Below are 8,263 nucleotides of genomic sequence, written 5' to 3'. Positions count from 1 at the left end.
AAAAAAAAAAATACCACAGACTGGGTAATTTATAAACAATAGAAGTTTTTTGGCTCACAGTTCTGGAGGCTGGGAAGTCTAAGAGCATGGCATCAGCATCTGGTGTGGGCCTTCGTGCTGTGTCATCCCATGGTGGAAGGTGAAAGGGCAAGAGAGGGTGAGAGTGAGAGAGCAAGAGAGGGCTGAACTCCCACTCCCCCAACAACAACATTAATCCATTCATGAGTGCAGAGTCCTCAGGACTTAATCACTTTTCATCAGGCTTCACCTCTCAATACTGTTACACTGGGGATTAAGTTTCCAACACATGAACTTTGGGGGACACATTCAAACCATAGCAGGCATTACTGTCTCTGAAATACAGATGAAGAAACTGAGGCTCAGAGAAGTTAAATAACCTGCCCAAGGCCTCACAGCTAGTTAAATGATCCTTATATATGTACTGTTATAAGAGGATATATATTTATTTAATATTATATTTGTTATTTAACATTATATATATAGTAATATAATGTTAAGATATAAACCTCTCTTTTCAATGAAGAATCCCCCAAAATTACTTGTGTAGTCTAACTTCCAGAGACTAGGTGGAAACTGAAGTTTCATTTTGGGACTCACTAGCTGCATGGTATAGAAGTAAGACTGGTGTTTACCAAAGTTGGACTAGTTGTTTTCTTCATGTTTGCTTGTTCTGTTCCAGAGAGCTGAGTCTCTTCCCCTAGAGTATAAAAATGTGCTTTAGAGCTTCAACTCATAACAAAAGGAAATATGTTATATTACCACTTACTTTGAATCAACCCCTAGAGTACTATGATTTGTCCATCTTTGATCAAATGTCCTTCCTAAGCAGGCTGATTGTATGAATTTTTCTGAACTGTGTGGAGGGTATCACATTAGCATCAACGTGAATGAGGAGCACAAGGTAGACGTGGCACAAAAGCATGACCTCTTACCAGTTGTGCTTCTGGAACTTAATTTGTCAGCACTGATTCAATGGCAGGGAGAGAAAGTGCACAGGAGATTATGCAGAAAGACAGTGCTGCACTTTACAGCTTTTCTCAAACCATCAGGGCAAAGAATTGACTGCTACTTACATCCAGAATTATATGTGGCATTTTGGCTCTGTAATTAAATTCAAAATAAATCACCTGCAAATTTGTTAAATTTAAATACTGTTGCAAAAAAATATATAAAAAGACCAGTGAATGAAATGGGCTCCTGAACTTAGGGATGTGATTTGAAGGAAGATTGTCATTCACTCAAACTAGCAGGGTTTGTAGCTACAAAAGTAAACCCAGTAACACCTAGCTCTGCTGAATCTAAGATGTGATGAAGCCATAAGAATCGGTGCTGTTGGACTGAATTATACAGGAAATAACTGCAATAAACCCACATGTATAGGAAGCTCAAAATTTTAAGTTCAAAATAAGTAATGTTCATGGTCTGGTTTTATGTATTTTCCAAATGCTTTAAGGTCTCTTAAGAATTACACATATTTGTTAAAATCTAGTAGGATTTTCCCCAGTCATTCAGAAGAAGTTGATGTACAAAGAAGAAAAGAGATTTATCCAAATAGGCATCAGAACCAGGATGAATCAAAGTAACTATGTATAAAAACAACAGCACTTTGTGTTTACTAAACATTTTTTCATTAAAAAGCACTCTCACTTATATTAAATAGATATAAGTATCCCTTGAGAGTCCAGAAAAAGACTTGGTTTATGATCACTTCAAGATACTCCTTGTCAGTTGGGGTAAACAGACCGGGTGGGACAGGGTGAATGGGGTAGCCCAAGGCCAGACTTGCCCAATGGACTTGATGGATGGTAGGACAGGGGTTGATAATGGAACTTTGTTGTTGTAGAAAGAACTTCAAGGGCCAGAACCTGGACATTGTGCCTGGATGATGTAGCAGAATTATTGCTCTATAAAGAGAAGCATAGTGTGTGCTGATATGGTGGGACATATAAAGGTCTTTGCTTCTCCAGCTGTGTGCAGCATCTCACTCTGGGCAGGCTAACAAGAGGAACTAAACTTCTCAAGTGCCTCCCTGAGATGGCAACAGGAAGCCATTCTTACCTACATCTTTATCATGTATATAAACTTTGCCCTGCTTATTGGCTGCATCAGGAATAAATCAAAGTACTTGAACCAAGTCTAAGTTATTGTCCTTGCCCATCCTTGAATCTGAACCAAACTTTGTGGTCTGCTGAATGCAGAGTGGTCAGGCTTCTGTGGCTAAAACCAGGCCCCCCAAAATTGGAATTATGGAGTTTTCAGTCTGTTCTAAATTTGTGTTTAGAAAACAAGCAAATATAATTCTCCAACTTGTCATGGAAACAATACACTGAAGTAAAGGTTGGCAGCTTCTGCAATCAGACTTTTAAAAAATTCACTTTTATCTAAGAAAACTTGGTGGATACTTACTTTATATTTTTTCGTTACTAAAAGGACTGATTTTGATTTTCTGAAAATGAAAGAAGTCTGTTCTAAAGGTTGTTATCTGCCATATTCTCTTTTAGAAGCAAGTCAGTAAGTCCAGACCACACTCACAAAGAGGGGATTATACAGGGAATGAATATCAGAAGGTGGGGATCACTGGGGGCCAACTTCCAGGCTTCCTACCACAATATCCAACCTCTGAAATAGCCATAGAAATACAAATTAAAATAACGAAGTACCATTTTAGTCGTTTATATTGAAAGACTTTTGAAATGGTTGCACTCAGCAATTGCCAAGGTACAATGTCATATGCTTTGTTAGGAACAAACACAGTGTCTTAGAAAGCAATCTATAAATACACATTAAAATCTATAAAAATATTTAAATCCTTTTAATCCAGTGGTCCCACTTCTAAGACTCTATCCTAAGGAAATAATTATAAAAAACAAAAAACTAAAAAAATCTATATGCCTATATATGACTATTGAAATATATTTATAATAGTAAAAAATTGAGTGAAATGACAAAATAATATCAGAAAAGAATAGTTACATAAATAGAGGCTCATCTACTTTATAAGTCATTATATAATTGTTGTTTTTAAGATCATGGAATAACATCATGAAATACCTAGCATTTAATATAAAATGAAAAAATAAAGATACAATACTCTATGTAAATTATAATTACTATCAAGTAAATATATATATAAGAATAGAAGACTTAAAGAATTACTCCCAAATGCTATCAGTAATTGAATTTGAGTGGTGGAATTATAGATCATTTTTATCTTTTGTTGACTCCTTTCAACTCTTTTTGAATTGCATTTGTTAAAATAAGAAAAAAAATTAATTATGTAGGAGTTGATTTATCAATGTACATATATAGCTGTGAGTATAGGAAGCCAAACTCAGAAAAATTGTAGGGTTTTTTTTGCCCAATTATACAAAGATACTTCAAAATGTTCATGGAACAATAGAATTAAAAGATAATATGAATCTTTCCATGAAGCACCCTTATATTTTCTGTGAATTCTGTGTTTTGTAATCTGTTTCACCCAATTGCTTGCCTTAAAAATATCACCATATATCTATACATATTAGATAGTACTCTTATAGTTTTCAAAGTATTTACAGCTACTCTTTGATTTTATTGTCACTATAGTCTTTTATTTATTCTTCCCATTGCAGAGTTAGAAAATTTAGGCTTGAAGAATTGCTGACAAGTTTGCAATGCAAATCCTGCTGGTGAGAATGCAAGATGGTACAACCACTTTGGAAAGCCACTTTGGAAAACAACTTACCTTTAGTTTCTTCTAAAGATAAACATAAACATATGATTCTGCATGCAATCCCATCCTTACAGATTTACCTAAAATAATGAACACTTATGTTCGCACAAAAACATGTATGTGCATGCTTCTAGTAGCTTTCTTCCTAATCACAAAAAAAGCTGGAAACAACCCAAATGTTCTTTAACTGGTGAATGAATGAATGAACTTTGGTACCTCCATACAATAGACTATTCCTCAGCAACAAAAATAAATGAACTACTGATACATGCAATATCATTGATGAATCTCAAACACATTATGCTAAGTAAACGAAGCCACACTCAAAAGGCTGTATACTATATGATTTCACTTATACAACATTCTGGAAAAAGCAAAATTATAGTGATGGAAGACAGATCTGTGGTTGCCAGGGGCTAGAGATGAGAAGGGCTGACAGCAAAAGTGCAGCATGAGAGGGTTTGGCGGAGGACAAAACTGTACCGTATCTTGGTTCTGGTGGTGGTTCCATGACTGTGCTTTGTCCAAACAGAACTGTGCACCACAAAGACGGTGCTTTATTGTCTGCAGAAAGAAAAGATTCAGTGATTCATAAGGGGTCATTAAACCAGTCTGGCGCTGATTCCAATATAAAATATTTCTGGCTCTAAATCTCTCTTCCTTCAGTGCTGCTATTTGTAAAAGAGAAATATCTCTTGTTAGAGGTATTTCAGGCACCAGCAGACAGGTTGGGGAGATTTTGGTTAATCATAGTTCCTACAAGGATGACCCTGAAAAATAACCACATTACTGGGTTTGGAGCACTTGAGGGAATTGAATTGGAAATTATTTCAGTGGTGTCTCCTCCAGTTACTGCAGCATTTGGGTCTTTTCTCTAGGAAAAGAAGAAAAGGAAAATTAACATTTTATTGAATTCCCATTATGGTGCCAGAAGGAGCTGAAGATTACAAGTTTTACACACGTTATCTCATTTTATTCTCATGGCAGCTTTTCAAATAAAAATATTATTATTCCCCTTTTACACATAAAGAAACTGAGGCTGATAGTGATTAATTAATCCAACGAGAGTGAACTCAGGCACCTCTGTCCTTAACTAGATCCCACTGTACTTGAGTACAGACAATTGACCCCTAGACTTCTTAGTGCTCTGTGGACTAATGGTGGACCTGGGGTCTCTCACCGGCCCTGAGTGCCCTCCTTGCCACTGCTAAGTGATTGTGTTGCCCACCACCCTCATCCCCTGCAGGCCAGTTTCCTTCTGGCTTCCTTGATGAGGGTTTTGGCTTGTATATCTTGGAGAGGGGTTAAGTAGCTCAAAATTCTGGGGAGATTGAGGAGTCAGGTATGGACAGAGATGGGTAGGCCAGGAGGGCAGAGGCAGAGGATTAAAAACTGAGGAAATGAGAAGGGAAGGACAAGAAAATATGAAAATGAGCCACAAGGAAAATCTCTCATTGCTTTGTCTTATGCATGTGCTAAACTTTCAGAGTTTGCTTACCATAGAGGAGCCAGGTCTCTGGTTAATTAATCTGGTGAAAGAACATTCAAGCCAGAGTCTTTGAGCTCATTGTCTATAGACTTAAATTGTTTTTCCAGTTTTTATTCCAGGGAAAATGTAGGAGCCACACTGAAGAAAAAGTCTGCGAGAGTATTTGGTATGCCATGTGTAGATCTTACTTGCTTTTTGCTACAATCTTCCAGGCAACTCTACTGGGATTCCACCAGTCTCTACTCCCATAGACATAATTATTCATTTTCCCCTGATGGAGTAGGAGCGGGCCCCACTGAAGTGACAAGAGCTGTGTTTAAATATAGGTTCTATTTCAAAGACTACAGGAAAGGCTGCCTGTTATAGTTATTAGGGCTGTTCACCAAATATTCTGTCTTCCCATACTTCTGGGAACACGTTAGGAATGTCCATCCTGACCGTATTATGGTTTGGTGAGGCCTTGTGTCTAGTTCTGTCCTGTGAATGGTGAGCAGAAATGAAATGTGGCACTTCTGGGCCTAGTACTTACTTGCCCTCTGGCATGGAGATGGGCGTTGTCAGCCTGGACCCCTGAGTGTCACAAGGGCAGAGCCCCCTGCTGAGTTATGGTGGGCATGTTGTTTGAAGCCACTGAGATTGGGGGCTGTGTGTTACCACTGAATATACCTGATTCTGATGGATATGATGCCTTTTTGGTCTTGTACAATGTTTTCTGTTTTGGATGCTTTTGTAGACTAAAAATAATAATTGATGGCCTAAATTTCTGCTTAAAGAATGTTCTCACTGAGCTATCTGTCAATATGATATATAATTTCTCAAAACAAAAATATAGTGCTGTGTTTGAGATTGTCTAAAAATAAACTGTCAAGAATTATCCTAAAAAATTCTGTTAAAGTAGAAAGATAATTGAGTTAATCGTTTATCTAAAAACCATCAGGCTAATTAAACTTGTATGTGTCTCTAATACAATGTTCCTTTAAGAAAAACTTAGTAAATTTACAAATAAACTTTTTACATCAACTGAAACAATTTTTTAAACTTTGCTAATTTTCACACTAATCATTACTTTGTCACTAAAGTTATCATCTTTCGATGAGCATATAGGGAACATATATTCATGATAAAACTTTTTTTTAACTTTCAGCCTTGCCAGCATGTGTAATAAATACTGCTTTGAAGCTGTTCATCATCCTTAAATAATACATTTTTTTATTTTATTCTTTAGCGTACATGTCCTTAAGTTAGATAATGATAATATCCTGAAGAATAACAAGACCCCAGAAAGGAAGTCCTTTAACACTTGCTGCTGAGATTCCTAGAGCTGTCTGGATCCTTTCCCCAGACTTGGCATATTTCATTGACTCTAAGATGCACTCTTTAAAATTTTACATTTTACATTTTAATAATCATTCTTTCTAAGTTATGTAGATATCACTCTACTGTCATCTGATGTTTAATATTGTAAATCTGGGAATAATGTAATTTTGTGGGGTTTTTTTGTAGACAACTTATTTCTTTTATCTAGATGCTTCTAGAATTTTTTTGTATTTAATGAATGTTTTATATCTAACAAAAAGTGGTGGCTTAAAAAGGCGATGATTTATTATTTATCATGATGCTGTGGGTGAGCTGGGCGGTCTTTCTGCTGTTTTCACATGGCACATCCACACAACTGCATTCAGCTGCATGGTCAGCTGGGCTGAAGTTTACGCAATAGCCTCACTCAGGGGTCTGGTAGTTGGTCCTGGCTGTCAGCTGCAAGTTCTCAGTTTTCCTCCAGGTGGCATCTCATCTTTTAGCATGGTTAGACTGTATTTCTTTTACAGGAGTGTTCCCAGAGAGGAAGGTAGAAACTACAAGGTCTAGGTCTCTTAAGGCTTAGACTCCAGACTCACAGAACACTACTCCCATCATATTCTGTTGGACATAGCAAGATCCACCCAGATTCAAGAGGTGGGGAAATAAACTACTCCACTCAGTAGAAGCTGCCAAGAATTTGTGGCTATACTCACATTTCTTCTACTACCATCCGTCCTCTGGCCATAATTATTCACGTTCCTCCCACATGCATAAGATATTTATCTCCTCCCAAGACCTCCAAAAATTTGATAGTGTGAAGGTTAATTCTAGGTGTCAACTTGGTTAGATGAAGGAATGCTGAGAAACCTGATAAAGCTATCTTTGTAGGTGTGTCCATGAGGGTATTGCTGGCAGAGATTAGTATGAGAGTCTGAGTGGACTGGATGGGAAAGACCCGCCCTCAATGTGTGTGGGAACCATCCAATCCACTGGGGGTCTGGAGAGAACAAAGACAGAGGAGCTGTCTCTATCTGCTGGAGCTGGTATACGCTCTTCTCTCCTGTCTGTGGACATCAGAGCTTGAGACCTTTCAGCTTTTGGGTTCCAGGACTTACACCAAGGACACCATCAGCTTCCCTGGTTTTGAGACCTTTGGACTTGGACTGAGCCACGCTACCAATATCCAGTTTATAGACGGCCTATCATGGGACTTTTCTTCATAGTCACGTGAGCTAATTCCCCTAATAAATCTCTCTCATGTAATTATAACATATCCTATTGACTCTGTCTCTCTGGAGAACCCTGACTAGTACATACAGCTATAACATCAGATTTGATATCTCATTTTCTGCATCTGGTTCAGTTATGGATAAGATTGCCCCCATGTGTCAACTGGAGATCTAAAGATCAATGAAATAAAATAGGGGTCTACAAACTTTTTCTGTAAAGAGTTCCATAATAAATATTCTTGGCTTTGAGGACCATATAGTCTCTGTTGTGACTACTCAATTCTGCCATTGTATTGTGAAAGCAGCCATAGATAACATGTAAACAAATGAATGTGGTCGTATTGAAATAAATCAGGCATTGACAAAAACACATAATGGATTGGTTTTATTTAGTCTGTGGGCCATAGTTTGCTGACCCCTGAACTAGTGGATGAGAGGCCCCTTGGAGGAAAACTGAGGTGCCCCAGCCAACAGCACACGCCAACTGCTGGTCATAAGAGTGAGATGGATCTG

Source organism: Galeopterus variegatus, unplaced genomic scaffold, assembly GCF_000696425.1.
Source record: "Galeopterus variegatus unplaced genomic scaffold, G_variegatus-3.0.2 Scaffold402, whole genome shotgun sequence".
Lineage (NCBI taxonomy): Eukaryota > Metazoa > Chordata > Mammalia > Dermoptera > Cynocephalidae > Galeopterus > Galeopterus variegatus.
The sequence above is the reverse complement of the archived record's forward strand: the minus strand, read 5'-3'. Positions refer to the sequence as shown.